Source organism: Cupressus sempervirens, chromosome 1, assembly GCF_028749045.1.
Source record: "Cupressus sempervirens isolate cs-2001-9-10 chromosome 1, ASM2874904v1, whole genome shotgun sequence".
Taxonomy (NCBI): Eukaryota; Viridiplantae; Streptophyta; class Pinopsida; order Cupressales; family Cupressaceae; genus Cupressus; species Cupressus sempervirens.
In genome coordinates, this window is record NC_143118.1 from 102358437 (window position 1) to 102380187 (window position 21751).

A 21751-nucleotide genomic window follows, 5' to 3' on the forward strand; every position below is an offset into this window, starting at 1 on the left:
CATCAGTCTAGTGGTATAGAGTACTATTGTCAAACTAGACTCAATATTGATGCTTCCTATATGGGGGAGTATCTATGATAAACTAAGTCATTGAGGACTCTCGGTATTTGGTCTTGAATAGTGTGTGTCTCTGGAAACTTGAGCTGGTTGAAGACTTGGAGCAATAAATTGACATAATGAGGACTTTTTCATTGATGTTAATTGGGGAGAGAATATGCATGAAAAACATCTCCTAAGCACTCAGGGAGAGGAAAATAGCTCTTGAGTACATAAATGAGATATGTACATGAGTGGGGTAGACATAGTTATTAGGGAGATTTAGAAAGATTCATATAAAAGGAGGAATATCTCTATCGAGGAGATATGTATTTAGAAATGTTTACTATGAACAACTATTGCCAATCCTAACAAAGAAAAAGAATAGAGCAATGTTCCAAAAGATTTTAGATTTGATTGATGAAGAGGATTTGACAAGATGAAAATAGCAATAGTAGGAGTAGAGTATTGTTTTAGTATTCATGGAACATAGATATTTTTTATCTATGTTGCTATCAATGCCAAAGGGGAATATTATTAGCATGAACATTGATGATACTACATTGGGGTGAGTATCCTAAGCATTGGAGAGTATTAACATGTTGCATTCATGATTGTGTTTGTAAATGATGTCAATATAGCAATAAGTCTGTGAAAATTGGTAGAGTAATAGAGAGAGATAATAGTTGTACGGATAAGGTTTTTCTTGTCTGGTGATGCACAATCATGGACATGTTTAGTACAATAGCTGGATGATGTGGTTCAATGTGCAACATGTAAGTCCAAAATGTATAGAAGTTATACCTAATTTATAGAGAGAAATTCAGAGATAGACTGCTTGGAAAGTAGTTTCTGATATTTGTATTATATCTTTCATCTAAGATGTAATGAGAAGATGTGTGGTCAGTTAGTGACAGATGACAGTTGCATGATGATGTTAGTGGATGCACAAGCCCTAGTATAGTATGTGTGAATTTTTGGATAGTCTAAGAGTTGATAATGCTATTATAACTTTAATTAATTAATTATCTTATTATAATTAATTGGGAAAACCTCAAGGCCGACTCAAGGAATTATTTTGAAAATAAGGTATAAAAGAAAGATGTTTTCCTGTTTTTTAAAGTGTATCAAGTATTAAATGAAGTGCAAAGTGCAAAAAGAAGCAAAGCGTTTGGTGAATGTGAGTTTTGTGATCTGGTTACAAGATGAGAAGAAGAAAAGGTCTGGTTAATAGGATAGAGAAAGGTAGTACTATTCAATTATATGATTCTACAAGGAATAATATAAAGATCATTTGGATAGTGGGTTCATTGGTCTTAACCTTGAATTTGTTTGGGAAGTGGGTCCAGTTGTCTTCCACAACTCCTAACAAGGTTGGAATCTCTTAACAAGGATTCAAAGTCTCCTAACAAGGACTGATATGTACCATTCTCTAACAAGGAATATTTATATTAGTACATCATCTTTTGGGTACCATCCCCATCAGGGTTTTCCCTCTGATCAAGGATTTCCTTAGTTAACATATCTAGTATTATTGTATATGGATATCTTGTTGTGGTTTCTAATTATATTACTCATATCGTTAATTTTTTTTAATGTTGATAGTTGTGATATTAGTTTGATAACTGCTTCACCACCCCCCACCCCCCACCCCCCCCCTTCTAAGTTATATTGGCAGACTATATATTCTAACATGTATGTATATTATGTATACATACATACATATATATGTATGTATGTATGTTTGTATGTATGTATGTATGTATGTATACATATGTATATATATATATATACATATGCATATGTATATATGTGTATATATACATATGTACACATACATATATGTGTGTCTATGTATGTATGTATATATACAGAGAGATCTTGTGGATTATGGATTATAGATTATAAACAAACAAAAAAAGAAAACACAGAACGAATCATTCCCCATTTGTTTTGATTGATAGTGGAGAGTTGCACACAAAAGAGGGTGGAGAGCTCCGAACGAGGCTAGAGAAATCTAAACGTTGGTGGAGATCAATGTAGATCTAGGATTTTGTTGTTGTTCCCTTGTGATCACCATGTTTCATTGTTGTGTCATGCCCTTGTGATCTCCTTGCCCTTTCTTTGTGATTTTCTTCAAGGGGAGAAGAGGTACATATGTAAAAAAAAAAATCTTCTAAACATGTATCTCTTGTTGATATACAATAGCTTTGGTCATATTCAAGGATAACTAGTTATGATGATTATATGCATATGTGCATATATGTATGTATATAAGTTCACTATATGAACTACATGCATACATACACACTTGCATAGTAATTTTGCTAAATTAAATTAATCATTCATGTCTTGAATTCACACAAGCAATTATCCTTGCATTCAATCAAAACTATTTATACCAAACTAAGTATGTAGAAATCTATACTTACAGATTATATTATATCTTGGTGATTGAGTAAAGATCTTGTGCATAATATTGTCCAAGTAATGATTGGATGCATTCACATTAAATTGTAATAGGATTGAGCAGATGATCCATTATGTTTATACATATCGACAACTTAATATCAATCATGTTTGGTCAAGCATTAACTAAACTAATTAGTATAAGGTTAATAATTGTTTATATCAACAATCATGTCATGAGTGCTGGTACAGAGCACCAAGGCACTATTATAGATTTTTTTATTTTTTTTCTTTCTTACCTAATGAGGCTAGGATAAATAAGTCTTGGATGAAAAATCCATGGTTGTAATGAAACGACACCTTCATGCATGACTAGGTCACTTTGAACAAGTTATAATCCAAAGTTACTAGTTGGGCAAAATTGGGTCTTTTCAATTTTTGGTTAAGATAGCCTAGGATTAGGTTTTTTTAGTTATTTTTGAATAATTTGGAACCTTTTCCAAGTCTTAGAATTGAAAATTTGTGAAAATTGCAAAAGTTGCACTTTTTGTGCAAAATTGCTAATTTTTGCAAAATTGTAAAATTTGCTCAAAAATGCAACTTAGTTGAAAAGAAGTTGTAACTATTCAAAAAATAGTGGATTTTGGTTTAGATGGATGTAAGAAGGATATATAACTCATTTTTGAGGTCACAAAGGGTAGATTGAATGGATTAGGAAAAGTTGCCATTAGAGATTTTTCAATTTTGAAGCAATTTTATTGGTTTCTTGTACTTCGTCCATACTATACAGATTGGAAGGCATGATTAGATAATTTTTTGAAGAATATTTGTATATTACCTTTCCATTTCTTTTGGTTTCATCATATTGTGTGGATCTTTGTTCAAGGTATTTTATTTTGTGTATAGAAGGGTTTGTAGGACAACAATTTTGTGCAAGCTTCAAAGATGGGCCCATAGTTGTGACTCCCAAAGTTGGTTTTTAATGGCCTCTTAGGGAAATATAGTTAGATGGGTCCTCTCAATGATTCTATGGTTTCAAGACTTTGCAATGTGTTTTTCTATTTTTCCTAACTAGCCCTAGATCAAGTGCCTATGAGGATTTGACCTTGTGAGTGTGTTGTTTGGAGTATAACAGGAGAAGGAGACTTGTTGGAGGGCTAAGTGTTTGGAAGGAAGTTGGAGGAAGGTGAATAGACATTGCTAAGTGTTGGGTGTGTTTCCATGACCCCACTTTCCCATAGTTTCTTTGTAAACCAATCTTAATTAGGCCAATTAGGATTGTGTTGCTTAGTGAAGGAAAGGGAGTGTTGGAGTGGAACTAAGTCTTGGTGCTTTGGGATTGGATATAATTCTAAAATGGTATCTGGAGGAGGGTATTGGATATAAAACCAAAAACCTCTTAAGGAGGCCTAATAGGGAAGTGTGGGGTGTTGACATTATGGTCAAAGTTTTTTTATTAGTGGCCCACACTTAGTTAATTGGTTAAACAGCTACTGAGCTTATCTTATAGTTTGTTATGTTAATTGAGTAATCCAGGTTCTACCGAGTTCTACAATTACTACCAAGTTCTAGAATTAGTTTTCAATTCATGTCAAGCTTCATAGTATTAATTGAGTTGCACAGTTTCAACTGTGGTCTCCAGTGTTTACCAAGCTTGTAATGTTAGTGATGTGAATCTAGTGTTGACCAAGCCAAGGAAGGTCAACCAAGTGATTCAATTTATATTGATCTCAAAGTGTTAGTATTGACCAAGCCATGAAATTTCAACCAAGTGATTTAGTTTATATGTCGATTTTCATAGTGTTCACCAAGTCACTAGTGTTGACTGAGTTCAAACTACTTTGAAGTGATTAGTATGAACCAAGCTTCTACATCTACCAAGAGCATTATGATGCCAAGTGTTGATAATGGTTGCCAAGTATTAGAACCTCACCAAGTTTGTCTTCAAAACCCGAGTGCTAGTAGTTGAGCCAACTTTTTGATCTTATTGGAAATCTATATTATAGTCAACTTTGATGAATTATAATTTGGATTGGTATATGTAATGCATTATATCACATCCAAGAAGGAGTAAGAAAGAAAGATGATGTAAATATAAAGAGAAAAAGTGCAAAATGAAAAGGCTACAAGCAGTATAAGGAGCAGCAAAGATTTATTTATCATAGTAAGGTAAACATTACATCTCACAGGAATCTCAACCAAGAAATTAGAGTTGCAGATCAGAGATCAACCACTAGTTCATCCTAATAGGTGTATTAGTTAAATCTTTTAACAAGGTAGACTTATTAGTCTTTTGCAAATCTCTTTATCGACTGCATACTTCATTGTATGTTTTGTAAATGCTTTAACAAGGTGGACCTAATAGTCCTAATTGCTCCTAATGGGGCAGATCAGCAAAAGTGATCAATTGTAAGCCTTAACTGACCAACTTTATAATGTAGTACTAAAGCTCGTGGGTATCATCCCCACCCCAGTTTTTCTTTCTATTTGGAAGGTTTTTGGGTTACCATATTTTGTGTCAAAATGTTATGAATGTTTTACTACTTTTAGTCTTGCATGCATGTAATTAGATCAGAATATATATGAAGGATTAATTGGTGAAATAAGATTAAATTTTATTGGTTCTCGATTCACCCCTTCCCTCTCAGTAATCTAGCCTATCCTATATTTCCAACAATTGGTATCAGAGTTATTGTGGTTCTCAGAGAATAAATTTAATAACTTGAGCAAAGATCAAAAGCAATGGAGGTATGCAGGCTAGATAAGGCTATTGATAATGAAAATTTGGATTTGGAATTGGCTTTTGAACAACTAAAGAAAGCAAAGGAACAACTCTCTCAATCACTAAAAAGAAGAAAAGGTCTTGTTGTACAAATGAATGACAATCTTTGCACTAAAGAAAGAATTGAAGATATCTATCTAGAAAGAAATTTAGATGAAGTTGATGAAGAAATCAAAGATCTATTAGAATAGAATTCCAATCTTTAAGAAGAAGTTAGAAAGCTGAAAAGGGAATAGGAAATTCAATCAATGAGATTATGTGAAGTCATGGAAGAAAAAGATAAAACCAAAGAAGAGACAGAAGAAAAGAACAATGAAATTCAACATCTATCCCTTCAGTAAAGAAACTTCATTGATTAGTGTAATAATGTAAATGAAAAAATTATGACTCTAAGATCAGAGAATGAAAGATTGCAAAATGATCTAAACATTGAAAAGAAAACCAATGAGAGAATGTTGTAATCTCAAGTAGACATGAATTAGTTGAATAAGAAAAGTCAATACAAATAGAAAGGAAAAACAAGAATAGTATACACAAAAGAAGGTGAATCATCCAAACAAGGAGCTCATAAGAATCAAAGGCCTACTTACAATCATTGTGGTAATTTAGGTCATACATCAAACAAATGTTGGATTAATGGTAAAGCAAAATTCAATGAAAAGTGTTACAATTGCAATAAGCATGGTCATAGAGAAATCTAAATTTTAAGGTAAATGTCACAAGTTCAAGAAGCATGGACACAAATATTTTGAATGCAAAACCAAGATATCAAATCCAACAAAATAGATTGTGAAAGCTATAGTCAGTTAGGACTACAACACATGGTGTAGATGCCACTATTGTGGTGAATTTGGGCACATTGGAGCGAATTGTGTGAAACATCACATGAGGACAAGAGACACCACTAGAAGATATTTTATTTGTACAAAACTTGGACATTTTTCCAAGAACTATATGAACACTAGAAGGATTGAAGTTGATAAGAAAGCCAAATCTAACACTATCAAAAAGTAGAGGAGGTAGCAATGGATTCCAAAATCTTTCGAGAATACAAAGTCTAAGTCATGAAGCACATGTTGCTCAAGAATTGGGTGACTCAAGCATTTCAACTTGATCTCCCACAGGAATGATTGGAATTGAGACTCTAAAGTAGACAACTTACATTATTTTCAGCCAACTAGAAGGAAAGATCCATATTATTATTCAAGATGCAAAGGGATCCTAAGTGATTGTAAAAATTCAAGACCTTACCGAGCTAGGTTGAGTTGCAAGACCCTACTGAGCAAGGTGGGGATACAATCAAACATTGTGTGGACACCAAACTATAAATGACTCTATCACACATTAAGGTTGAACCAAGTGGAAGATAGTCTATCACTGAATGAGTGATCATACCAAGCATTTATGGCTATTAAAAAGTGAAAATTTGTTAAAATGAAGGAAATTGAATTCATTTATCACCATGAACTTTTGAAGAGTTATTTGCAAAGGGAAATTTCTATACTTCCAAGTAATCTGTGTGTTTTTGTTAAAGGTTTTCATGTTTTCTTAAACCCTACCAAGCATGGCATCTTCTAGTAGCAAAACCAAGAAAGGATCTGAGATGTTGGTTCAAGGAGTTAATTGGAAGGCACTAGACTCCAAATTGAGTTCAGAAATTGTAGAAGTACTTGACCCAACTGGAGCTCAATCACATATTCTACCCAAGGTATTACTCATTAATGATATTCATTCACATTTTTGTTGTTCATTACAAGAAATTGGAACCCTAGAGATGGATGAGACTCTGGAATAGTTATGTGTGAATGGTGTGTTGAAACTCAAGCATCAACATTTGGAGACCAAGGGTTTAACACACATTCTGCATATGCCCCGAGACTTTCAGATAAAATGGATAAGGTTTATCCTCAACCATGTGCACAATAGGAAATTATGGTTGGATCAGCCTATTCAAATCACAAAGAAAATGATTCATCAAATCACAAGGCTCCCAATGTTGAACAAACCAAAGACTACCGAAATCCTAAGTCGGGTAGAACTATGAAACAAGACTCTTGTTGAATGGGATGGAAGAGGAATGAAGATCAACAATGTGACTAACATGGAGCTAAATTTTTGAATTCATGTGATAGCTCATAAGATCTATAGCTCCATTCATCTCAACAGTGTGTCATGTGAGGTAGTTGATCTACCTCTGAAGGTAGTGAAGAATAACCTATCCTTCCACCTTATCGAGTTAATACTAAATCAATTAAACAAGAACATGGAGAACATCAGGACTTCAAAGAACAATCTGTAAGTTTTGTAAACTTTTAACTTGTTTATTCTTCTATGTGCAAAAAATCTTCCCTTCTAAAGGTTCAGTCATATGGAGAAAAGATGTACCAGTGTTATATTAGATTAATAAATATATAGCAGAGATGGGTGAGAACATTGTCAATATCATGGACAACTATTTTGATTCATTCAAGGAAAAGATGAATAGAAAATATAGAATTCCAAAGAAACTTGTGGAAGATTACAAGGATGATGTCTATTTTATGGTAGATTGTGACAAAGTGTGCATTGAAGCAGATAAACCTAGAGTGGTTTTTGTTAAGCCTCTAAGCTATGAGGTCAACATTTATGACACCAAGGATATCATTGAGACATTGTTGGATGAACCTATGTATCCCAAGGCCACATATTTTAGTACTTATGAAGAAGACAAAGCAAGAATACAACTTGAAATTAAGCTTCCTTAAGTAGTTAATAAAGGAAAGAAGAGGATAGAAAAACTGAAGCAAGTAAGTTCTACTCTCCTATTGATTGAAAGGAAAGGAGATGACATAGAAGAAGATGAAGCTAAAGAAACAAAGTATGAAGAGAAAGATCCAATAAGGAATAAGGGTAAGGTTATCATTACCTGACCCACTGAGTCATCTACTATAGTATTCACAAGAAGAGAATCAAGATCAAGAAAGAAATTGAAATTAGGTGAGGAGGATGTTGAGGAAGTTATTTTCAAGAAGCCTCCACCTATATTTCAAGAAAAATTGAAGGAAATTGAAGGAGGAGTTGGAATGGAAAACTTCAAATCTCTTTGGTATGAAATGAGGAACGTAGATGAGAAGAAGTAAGTTGAAGACATGATGATGTCAAAATTAGGTAATTGGAAATACTCTCCTAATCAACTTGTACAACAAATTCCAAATGATCTTATGCAAGCAATCAAACCAAGATAGGAAAATGCTAAAAAACTTGCAAAAGATATATTTGAACAAACTCTGACGCAGCTCATGTCGAATCTTAGTGATAAAGAGGTGAAAGAATCTATGAAGAAAAATGAGGAAAAGCTCACTCTAAAATTAAACACATGCATGATATTGGTAAATGACATTGAAAATGTGGTGAAGATAGGTACAACTACATGGAAGAATGTTTACAAATTTCATCAACTGGGTGATTTTTTTGTTCATGTTAGTGACATCGATGATCAAGATGACAAGGAAGATAATGAAAATAATGATGAAGAATATATAGAAATAGATAATGTAAATTTGGATGATGAGGAGCAAGAAGTACAGAGGAGAATCTCCCTAAGATTTAGAGTGTTGAGGAAACTAACCCAGAGAATATTGGAATAGTAGTAATGGCCTCATTTCCTCACTCTTCAAGAAAAGATTTAATGCCATCAAGCTTAGAAAAAGCTTCTACCAAGTTGGTTGTGGAAACCACTACAACACCATGCACCCAATCAATCTTTGTACCTGTTCAACTGAGTACCATATTGATTGAAGTGATCAGCACTTCATCTACTGAGTAGTAAGTGCCATGATCATCAGATTTGGCTACATAGCAACAAGGTATTTCTATTGTTAGTGCAACATCTATTTTTGTTGTTATCCCTTCTATTTCTACTATTGTTACAACTCCAAGTGTACAAATAAAAAGTACAAGGACAATTGAGAATAAATCTCAACCGAGTACTAAAGTTTCAAGCAAGGATAAAGGTAAAGAAGAAGACATTGATCTAGATGAGGATATAATTATCCTAAATTCGGATATCTCTACTATGAATCCTAATCAAATGAACATCATGGTGAACTATTGCAAAAGAGAGCTAAGCAACAAAAGCTTAGAGAAGAGAAAAGAGAGAAAACCAAGTGCTCAAAGATGTAAAGAACATACTTGTAGATGCACTAAGCACTAAGGTTGATAATACACAACCTATTTTGGTTTAGTTAGAAGAAATTCAATGAAGTTCTGAATAGGAAAGAAAAGTTGCTACAAAGAGCAAAGAGGAAAATTGAGAACAAAGTATTGGAGCAAGTTGCACAATAAATTACAATAAATTAAGGAAATCAAAGATAAACTATCTAAGATAGATGAATACTTAAAGGAAAGTGCACACCAATTGTCACTTGACCAAAGCTACAATTTTGCTCACTACTCAAAGATTAGATTTCAGACTAATTTGCAAGCAGAATTATTAGAAGAAGTTAGGATTAGGGACACACTTGTAGAAATCCAAGGCATGATTCTTCCAAACATGGATGCATTGCATAAACATATTGCACATGCCAAAACTCTCATCCATGAAAATAACTTCTCCATAGTTGATTACATGATGGAGTTATCAATAAAAGTATAGATTGCATGTCATGCAAGAAAATTGTTACAATAAAATAATAGGAGGAGACTTGTGAGTGTGTTTTTTTGAATATAACAAAAGAAGGAGGCTTATTGGAGGGCCAAGTGTTAAAAAGAAAGTTGGAGGAAGGTGAATAGACATTCCTAAGTGTTGGGTGTGTTTCCATGACCCCACTTTCCCATAGTTTCTTTGTAAACCAATCCTAATTAGACCAATTAGGATCGTGTTTCTTAGTGAAGGAAAGGGAGTGCTGGAGTGGAACTAAGTCTTAGTGCTTTAGGATTGGATATAACTCTAAAAAGGCTATTTGGAGGAGGGCATTGGATATAACACCAAAAACCTCTTAAGGAGGCCTAATAAGGAAGTGTGGGGTGTTGAAATTATGGTCAAAGTTTGTTTATTAGTGACTCACACTTAATCAATTGGTTAAACAACTACCAAGCTTATCTTGAAGTTTGTTTTGTTAACCAAGTAATCTAGGTTCTACTAAGTTCTACAGTTGCTACCTAGTTCCAAAATCAGTATTCAATTCATGAAAAGCATCATAGTATTAACTGAGTTGCATAGTATCAATTGTGGTCTCTAGTGTCTACCGAGCTTATAGTGTTAGTGATGTGAATCTAGTGTTGACCAAGCCAAGGACGGTCAACCAAGTGATTCTATTTATACCAAGCTCATAATGTTAGTATTGACTAAGCCATGCAATGTCAACCAATGATTCAATTTATATGTTGAGTTTCACAGTGTTCATTGAGTCACTAGTGTTGACCAAGTTTAGACTACTTTGAAGTGATTACTATGAATTGAGCTTCTATGTCTACTAAGAGTGTGACGATGCTGAGTATTGACAATGGTTTCTGAGTATCAAAACCTCACTGAGTTTTTCTTCAAAACGTGAGTGCTAGTAGTTGAGTCAACTTTATGATCTTATTGGAAATATATTTTGTAGCCAACTTTGATGAATTTTAATTTTGACTAGTATATATGTAATGTATTATATCACATCCAAGAAGGAGTAAGAAATAAATACGATGCAAATATGAAGAGAAGAAGTGCAAAGTGAAAAGGCTACAAGTAGTATAAGGAGCATCAAAGACTTATCTATCATAACAAGGTGATCATTACATTTCAAAGGAATCTCAACCAGTAAATTAGAGTTACAAATTAGAGATCAGGCACTGGTTCATCCTAACAAGTGTATCAGTTAAATTCTTTAACAAGGTAGACTTAGCATTCTTTTGCAAATCTATTTACTAAGTGCATATTCCATTGTATGTTTTGTAAATCCTTTAACAAGTTGGACCTAGCAGTCTTTATTGCTTCTAACAAGCAAGATCATCAGAAGTGATCAATTGTAAGCCTTAACTGGCCAACTTTATACTGCAGTACTAAATTTTGTGGGTATCATCCCCACCATAGTTTTACTTTCTATTTGGAAGGTTTCTAGGTCACCATATCTTGTGTTAAAGTGTTATGACTCTACTGTCGCAATTGCGACGAGGACAAGGTTGTGATGGAAAAATTGTAATGGCACTGCCGTTGCAATTTGGTACTGAATGTATTAGTGTGAATGTTTTAATACTTTCAGTCAAAGTGTTGGTGAAATAAGATTAAGTTTCATTAGTTCCTGATTCACCCCTCCCCTATCAGTAACCTAGCCTATCCTATATTTCCAATATGTGGATCAAACCAGTGATGTATTTTGTGTTATGTGGATGCCCTGTGTCCATTTCATGCCTTGGAACCATTGGAGAAAACAATTTTTTGTTTTCCCTCATATTGGCCTAGTTGTGCAGATTAGGTCCTGAAGCAATAATTTGTATGAATTTGATCCTTAGACCATGGGTGCTTGAAGAAGTTGGTAGTCTTTTTTTCTTCAAAATTTGGAGGATTTGAACTGGTTATGACCTTGTGAGAAGTTTGGGGATTCGGTAACTTGTTGATTTGGTGTTAGAATGAGAAAGCCCATTTACACCTTTCTAGTTGTGCACTCTGCATCAAATGGACATGAGACATGTCCTCTTGTGACATGCTTTTTGGCTTTGTGTCTTTTGAAACAATACTTATACCCAACTAAACAACCAAGAGAGGTGTCAAAATCAATAAATGTCTTGCCCTTTGGTGTTCAATAACTTCAAATATAAAGAATAGAGATTACTAATAATTATGTTCTAAAAATAGAAAAGACATTCATAGTCAAATCTATATGAAATTTAATCACCTTCAACATCTCTTTATATTTCCCTTAGTAGGTGAATAGAGAAACTTCTCTTTATGTATATGTATGTGTATATATACATAGACACACACACACATATAAAATAATAAAACTCACTTAAACAAATAATAAAATAATAAAACTTACTCAACCCGTACTAAGTGACTTACCTCAAAATCTTATACACAAATAATGAAAATGTTTTCATTGCGAAGGTGTCGAGGAAAATTATTTTTAAAAGATATGAAAATTCACAAATTACCATTTTGTCACAAATTGTCATTGCAACTTGTCCCCAAATGTTGTAGTGTTAAGTGTTTTTAAGACTTTCAATTTGAAGATAGAAAAACATGTGGTCGAGCTTCCCATTATTGAAAGATAGTTATCTAATCTTGTGATTAAGAGCAAAGGAAGAAGAAGGAAATTTTATAATTGGATGAAGGCTTGCAACAAGTGTAAGGAAATTTGTGACAAAAATTATAACCATTTCCACATAACCCATTAAAGATTTGAAACAAATATGCAATTAAAACCCATATGCAAGAGAATAGACAACATACCCACAAAAATTGTGACACAAGATATACCCTAGGAAACCCTCATTGATAAAAAAAACCTAGGCTCCAAAAGCATCCATCACCATGTATTATTTAGCAAAAACACCATAGCAATACAACCATGGAAGTCTTCAAAGCCATAGTCACAATCAAGAAATCCATGTGAACAAGCATGAATCCACACATCTCATGGCATGCTTCCAATATTCATAAATGGTCCCTTGGCTAACCTTTCAAGCCTTGTCCCACTCAACTCTTTCCCTTTTTGCCTTCTGTCTTTTTACCTTGTCTCTACAACTACCCTTGTGGCTTATTATATAGTAGCAAGTCTCACAAAACCACCAAGTGGTATTACATAAACCATGTGCTACCTAACCCATTGACCCCACATTTAATATTGGAAATTTAATTTTTTTTCCCAATATTAAATAATTACATGAAATATTATCACAATGTTACAATACAACTCATCAAGTATATCCCATGGGAATCTTTACATGTTACACATCCATCTAGGTGCAATAGTACATAATAAAATGAAATAATACAATATAACAATATTATGAAATGTGTGCAAAACCCATTATCTCAACAATAAATCATGGATCAAAGTACACGAAGTGCTCCATCCTAGTACTCGCAAAAAAAAAAGTATCCAACATCTAAAACATGAATGATATCACCTCCTCTTATGCCACTACCACCAAACATACATAGAAGTCGTCCAAAGAGAAAGCCACCCAACCTATCACATTAGAAGATAATAAAATCTTGTACCAACTGAAATGCCAAGCACAAAAACCCAATCCAAAGATAATCACATGTATCCATAGTTGTCAAAAATATCCATAGCTAAAATAGCACTCATAACAAGTGTCAAACCCATCCAACTATCCATACCTCCAAAGGTATACCAAGTGAATCTCACATCATCAACATATCCAATCTGTAACTAATTTATATGTAAAAATTGAGTTCTTCTAAATGATCATCAAAACATCAAGGTAGTTGGAATTCTTTTGGTTATGCTCAGAATCAGAAAACTATCCATATAGTGGTTTTAAGATTGTTCCAGTGGGGTTGTAAACTATTTGATAAAATTATAACTCTACTATTTATTCCATACATAGAAGAGTCTTTGATAGGAAGGCAGACATTGTGGTGAGCAGCTGTCAGTAAACACTCATGATGGGATAGCACTCAGTAGATATAGTGCGGGTGCCAGTCATCTTCATTGAGGGTCGAACCTCAATCTTCCATCAACATAGAGAAACACGAGTAGCTGAGAAAATTACATTGACAAAAAGATAATTACAATCTAGTTTGAGGAAGCAGCAAATATAAATCCTTATATTACTCCTCACGAACTCAGTATTTCCTAGTCATTTTTCCTTTTCACCTGTTTGGAGAGGAACCATGTTAACATGGTTAACAGGTCAAAAGTAGTTTAGCAATCCACGACTGGACAAGCTTGCTTAGAAATTCTAAGGCCATTGGCATATAGTTTTCTTATGGATTTAATTCATCATGTTTGATAGGATCTTTCACTTTCTCAACTCTCACAGATTATATAATTGTTTTCAAGAAACATGCATGATTCATCTCTCCCACTTAGTGTGTAGACTACTTGTGCACAATTGATGCTTAATATGGTTGAACCTATTTTTAGCAAAGGCATTGGTCTTGCCAACAAGGAAGAAGGACGAGCCTTACTTGGGCATATATTGAATGCATTCGTGAGCAAGTTTGGTTCAATCAAACATACTATTCCCAACTTATTGAAGATTGTGAGGGTGGGAAAGATCACTACAGTCTAAGATCCAAATTAGAGTTGCTTGTCCAAGTAGCATTAAATTTTTAGGCACCTTTAGAGCATTCGAAGGAGTTAAGTGATTACAAAATAGTAATACTTTGAAAGGGTTAAGATTAATCAACAAGTGTTTGATAACATGTCTCAATCTTAGAACTGAATTTTGTGGTCATTTTTCCCTTCAGTGGTATATCCTAGGAAATGCAATGATTAATGGGTTAACTAGCAGAACCTAGTTAGGCACGGGAAGGTTTCAGGGGTCATTGTTTACATCCTGCTATGTATTGTTGTTGTTCAGCATGGTTAACATCAGGATGGGGAAATATATGGCTAAAAAAGAAGAGAGATTCAAGAAAGACATTGTTGAATCTCAATAGTAGTTAGCCCAAAACTTCCAATCCGATATGAGGACTAAAATAATGAGCATACATGATGAATACAACAAATTCCCTCCACAGATTCATAAAGAATTACCCTTCATGGAATATGTGAACTTTTAGCTAGACCTGCAAAACAAGACAAATATGATTAAAAAAAAATACTATGAATTGGCTTGAGATCTCCTTGTAGAGGACAGTTACAGAAATTTTCATAGAGATGATATCAATCAAATTGATAGTAGCACTAATAACGGCACAAGTATACTAATAGGTAATGGGGAGACAGAAGTATTTTATGGAGTTGTTTACACTAGTCCTTTTGATGAGCATATTAGTGGCCCAGGTAAAAGAGTTGACCAAACCACCAATGTTGACAACTCCCCATCTTGTTTAGACATGGAAAATACCAGTATCTTATTTGGTGACATGGAAATTAACTTGCATATATTTTATGGTGATACTAGGCTAAAAAAATTGTCAAATTTTGAGGAGGAACAAATGGATCACAATGTTGGTAGGATAGATGATCTAGCACACATTGAGTTAGATGATATATTTGAAAATGTTGTTTCCCTAAGTGATGAAAAATCAAAAAATTCTATGGAGAATAGCCCACTTGTGTTTGAAGGAGATGGTCAAAGACCATTATCAATCCTTGACTTATTGGATATTCTTTTGGTCAAAGAGGACAAGATTGTCCAAGTGTTAATGAGGATGGATGATTCTTCCAATTTGATTGAGGATCTCATACAAAAAGTTGTGATAGAGGAGAGACATGGGAATGTATGTCATGTCACAAGTCCTCTTTTACATACTATTTTTTAAACATTGAAAATGATAAAATATGAGTACTTGCAGCTATTAATGGACAAAGATCTAGCAATAAAATTTGGAAGTGACAAGGAGAGTGAGGTAGATGAGCTATGCCTTCAATTGAGTTTAACACATTATTCCATCCACAAAGCTAAAACTCAAATGAGTGAGGCAGCCACTTATGAAAAAGATAACCAGGGTTCAAGGGCATAAGAAATCATGCAAATCATTGAAGGAATTCATAAAGTGGTTAGATGTGAAGGCAAACAATGTGATTCAATCATGCATTCCCCATTTGAGACTTCCTATGGTGAGAAAAAATCTATGGGTCAGCAAGTTGATGAGTCTAAAAAATTTGATTTTTATGATAGTAGTTGTACATCTTCACATGAGCACATGGTTAGTGATATCACAAGTGAGGATAATTCAAAAATTTCTAGTACTAGTGAACCTTCCTTTTATGAAGACCTTGACATGAGTGAGAGTTCTTATGGTGGAGTAGGAAGTTCAGATTTATCCTTACCATGCTCTGAGGGATTTTTTAGCTTACCCAAAGTTTTATCACCCAGCTCTTGCCAGATGGCCATGGCCTACTTGTTGATTGGTGATTTTTGTTATTGGTATATTTCCTCTATCAATGATTTTCCTATGTATGTTGGTAATATATTCACTAATTCTATTTGGCCTTCTAGGGTCAACGATTTATTTGCAAGTGAGTAGAGAGATCACACATTACCCTATGTTCCACATGAGGTGTCTACATTTTTATTTCAGCAGGGTATTAAAGATAGTGTTAGCACTAATGGTGTTGGTGATTTACCAACCACTCTTGCATTGACCCAGGATCATGTTGATTGGGTAGTTAGGGATCTAGGTGTTAATAGTCTCTTACATTGGGTGAATTATGCTATGTTGCTATGTAGCCACATGATTAAGATCTGTGTGTTCTAGCCTTCTGACATATTAGAGTTCCAGAGATTAGGATTACTCCTTTTCCACCAGAGTGATATGGTGGTAGAGTTGGACTGGCTGGATCTATCATTGTCATCAGTATAGTTACTGCAGGAGTGGTACAGTAGTACAGTGGTACAAGTATCACATGAGCTGGTCAGTGGTATCTTAGTTAGTGCACAAGTTCTCATTTGGGATCCAGCGGGAGCACCCCTATGCATTGCCTTTTATCAAGGAGCTAGGAGGAGAGTTTGGTCATTATCATCTTGGGGTGGATATTGGTATATTGTCGAGCTCCCATCATCACTTGGCAGTAGAGACTCGTAGGGTCACACATGGAGTGAGGTATTCATTCTGACTGAGGGTAGTGACACACGGGGTAGTAGCATATGGCCATTGGTGTCCCTTTATGGTGAGACTTGGGATCCTAGCATTTAGCTATCTAGCACATTGATTCCTATTGTATTGTTTCACCATTCTAAGTTTGGAAAGATGCATGCTAGGGTACATTAGCTAAGGAGTAAAATCACATTCTCAAGGCAAGTATGGGATCCAGGCATTTGGTTTCTATAGGTATGAGTGGATTTCTTAAGGGCAAGAAATCTTTGAGAGGGGAGGCTTTGTAATGTCCCATTTTCTAGGACATTATAATTTTGTGTAGCCAGCTCATTTCACCTAGGTTTTAGGGGCAAAAAGGTTCTTTTTGATATTTTTCCTAGACATTTCTAGTTCCAGACCCATCAGAGTAGTTTTGGTAGGTTGTTTATATGCTTACTATTTTTAGTAAGTAATCAAAGTATAGTATTTTTGGTACCTCATTGCTGGGTTGGAAGCGTCTTTTCGAGAGCTTTCCAACAAGCTATTGCACATGCTTATCAGAGTTCATTTGGTTAGTTATTTTAATGCCTGATGACTATATGTTTTACTGACTAAGTGACTATTAAAGTTCATTTAACTTGTCACTTTATTTTAAAAGGGTAATATGTTCACTTAAGTGACTAAAGGACAAGAAAGGTGCTTTATCCCACATTGCTTGAATGAGCATGCATCACATTGGGAAAAGTAATAAAGGTACAACAAGCTCCACGCATGAGGATATATGAAGGTTATAATATTCAAAACAAATATTAATCTGGGAGCTAGAAATAGTTGCTAGTTATTTCTTCTAGGATGCAAACCCTTGAAGAATCTTGGGAAGTTGGACACAAACCTATCCTTCTTACAGGTTTTATCTACATTTGTCAATCTAACAATTTTTGATGTTTGTAAGATTGGATCAATTGGATATTTGCATGTTATTGTATTGTTGTGTAATACAGTAATGCATTTTTTGGTTATCTGAGTTAACTCCTAGTTTTAATATGTACTTCTGAATATTGGAGGAAATAAATACACTTTTTTTGGATTTTCTTGTATGCTTATCTGTTGGTTATGAATGATTAATGTTCTAGAATTTAGATTAAATATTGGCTTACTGTTGGAATTGAATATGCACTTAAATATCAAGAGTTTGGCAAAAATATCCAGAAAGGGATATTACAAGAATCTCAACCAAGAAGCCTCAACAACACCCAAAGAATATGATATAACTAATCATGGATGTAGACCTCTCATAAGAAGATCAAGCTCATAAACCATTCCAAATCCAAGGAATATGCCCAATATAAAACCATCTCCCAAACTCAACCAACAATAACAACAAAATATGCAAATGGAGATAAGCAATGCTAAAGCATCTCTCAAATGAACCCTCAAGAACTAATTCATGTACCATAGTTCAAGATCCATATCCATGAAAGATAAGCATAAACATAATGCACCTAAGAGAAACAATGGGCTATACCTCTCAAGTAGTAAACTACTGAGTAGACCAAGAGTTGGGGAACTAAATAATTATCTCTAATCCAAGAGAAACCAGCATCACCACCATCTCTAAGTATCCATGAGGACTTGTAACCAATCAATCAATTCCAACTCCAAATTCAACATAGCATATCATGAAGTATCTAGCTCATGATCAATGTACTCAATACTAAGAAACTAAAACAAGATCATTGTCAAAGTTCCAACCATGGCCTCAGGAATATAAATATGACAACATGATCTAACCATCTCAACCAAAGAGATAGCATGCTTCGTATGAACATACTATAACATGTCTTGAAACTCTAAACATGTATCAAGAGTACACCATGACATAAAAATGAAACCATCCTAACACCAAGGATAACATGTCAAATAAAAGTATAAACCACATCATTACCAAGAACTCCATGAGTTCTAAAGATGTATCCTTCTTCATACACCATGAAAAAAACCATCTCTACATACCATGAAGAACCATCTCCACACACCATGAAGATAACCAAGAACCCCATGATTCCTTAAGATCTAACCATCTTCACACACCATGAAGATAACCAAGTGCACCATGCAAATGTTAAAGATGCTTCTATAGTGATAGGATCTAAGACAAATCTCCAACATCTGCAAACACTTGATAAATATATCAATGCCAAAAAAACACTCCCACTCAACCATGGTACCAAGTCACCTATGGCATCATAAAATCCATCTCCTACATGAAGATCCTCCAGGTCTATACACACAACCAAAGTGTCAATACCAAGTGAAACCAAGATCTCCAAACCAAGAAGATACAAACCAAACCAAGAACTAATCTTGCACTGTCACTTCATCACTATCACAAGCTTCCATTAAACTATGTATCCAAGCTATCCATGATATCATGATTTAAAAAAAAAAGACCATCCTCTAACCATGAGAATCAACCAAGGCATCAAACCATCAAAGAACTCAAAGTACATATCATGAGCTCCTCAAAAGAAATCAAATAACCATGATCCTCATCCAAGAAGATATACCACCATAACAAAATCAAGAATCCAAACTAATGAACATTAAGGATGTACCTATATATCCAATCATGTCATGCCAAAAGCCATGGCACCATGATCCATGTATTGACCATCTGACTCTCAATATGTCCAACCTATCAACATAAAATAGTCAACCACAATCCTCCACCATGACTATACTTGGTAACAATATCTCATCCCTTCTACATGAAGACAAACCAATAAATCATGTGACTTAGGGCATAGACAACCCAAATCCAAGCCACTAATCTAAATATGCATTAATAATGAAAGATCAGTGGGCAAAGACAACCCATAACCAAGTTATAAATGAAAACTATAAGTATAGACTGCTTATAACATTTCACAACTTGTAGACCCAACAATTTATCATACATATCCAAACCAAACATTGATAATCATTTCATCATGAGACCAATCTGAAATATGAACTGAGTATAATATGACATCAAATCTTAAATCTCCAAGCATATAATGTCATAAACTCACAATGCTACCATAGTCAATAAATACCATAAATTGTTCTAATCAATATATTAGCAAACAAATCATGCCAAACCTGCACAAAATCTAAACCAATATGTAGAGCTCTCCAAGAGCTTTTCTTTGACTATTTGAAGTCCAAAATCTGACTCTGTATGCCCAAGTTATGCCCTAATTTGTGCTTAAAATAAACAACATCTAACTTCTGAGCTCTCTTAACCTAAAAAAATGTGAAAGTCATAAAATAAAATCTACACCAAGTTGTAGTTCTTTAAATTATCTTTCCAATGCTTGTAAGAAGTCTGAAATCCAATATCTTGAGAAAAAATTATAGTCATTTTACTAAGATGGTATTTTTACCATTTTCACTACGATTTTTTTTTGTAATGAAAATTTTGACCTAATTAAATTTGACAACCATCATGGGCTGAAAGTAAAAAACTCTTTCATTTCCTCTAAACATGACCAAACTAGGGCATATTATATATCAAAATTTATGGAAACATTGACTCGGATCCAATGGTGAGGTTTATTTTTACCCAGGAGGTTATTTCTAAAAGCTCTCCCTAAAACCCTCATTTAAATGAAACGTCTGAAAAACCCTTTTGTCTAACAATTTCACATGCCCAAAATCCACCAATATCCCATCATAATAGAAAATCTAAAACCCTCATATCTACAATAAACAACTCATATATCTTTCCCTTTCTTTTATCCTCTCATGCATTCTCATAGATTCGATATAGGGTTACAATAATAAAACCATAGCTTTGACACCACTTGTAAGGAAAATTGTAACAAAAATTATAAATGTTTCCGCATAGCCCATTAAAGATCTAAAACAAATATGCAATTAAAATCCACATGCAAGAGAATAGACAACATACCCACAAAAATTGTGACACGAGATATACCTTGGGAAACCTTCATTGAGGGAAAAACCTAGCCTCCAAATGCATCCATCCCCATGTATTATTCAACAAAAACATCATTGCAATATAACTATGGAAGCTTTCAAAGCCATAGCCACAACCAAGCAATCCATGTGAACAAGCATGAATCCACACATCCCATGCCATGCTTCCAACTTTTACAAATGCTCCATTGGCTAACCTATCAAGTCTTGTCTTGCTCGACTCTTTCTCTTTTTGTTTTCTATCTTTTTACCTTGTCTCTACAACTACCCTTGTAGTTTCTTATATAGTAGTAAGTCCCACAAAACCACTAAGTGATATTACATAAACTATGTGTTAAAACCATGTGCTACCTAACCCATTGACCCCACATTTAATATTAGAAATTTAATTATTTTCCCTAATATTAAATAATTACATGAAATATTATCACAATGTTATAATAAAACTCATCAAATATATCCCATGGGAATCTTTACATGTTGCACATCCATCTAAGTGCAACATTACATAATAAAATAAAATAATACAATATAACAATATTATGCAATGTGTGCAACACCCATTATCTCAACAACAAGTATGATTCATTTGATATTGGTAGTTGCAATAGCAAAAAAAGAGTTGATATTTATAATGATATATTTGGTTGTAGTAGTAAGTATCTATTCTTGTTGTTAATTTGGACATCACTATATGATCCAAAATGTTATGAAGTACTGAAGTCAATAGTAACTTCTCCCATGTCTCCAAAAAATGTAGCATAGTTTCTGGGTCCCTTTGGCTCCCAAGAATTTGTAGCAACTATTATCACTATTGGAAGAATAACTTGAGTGAAGAGTTGAGTGTTAGGAGTTAAGTTTTT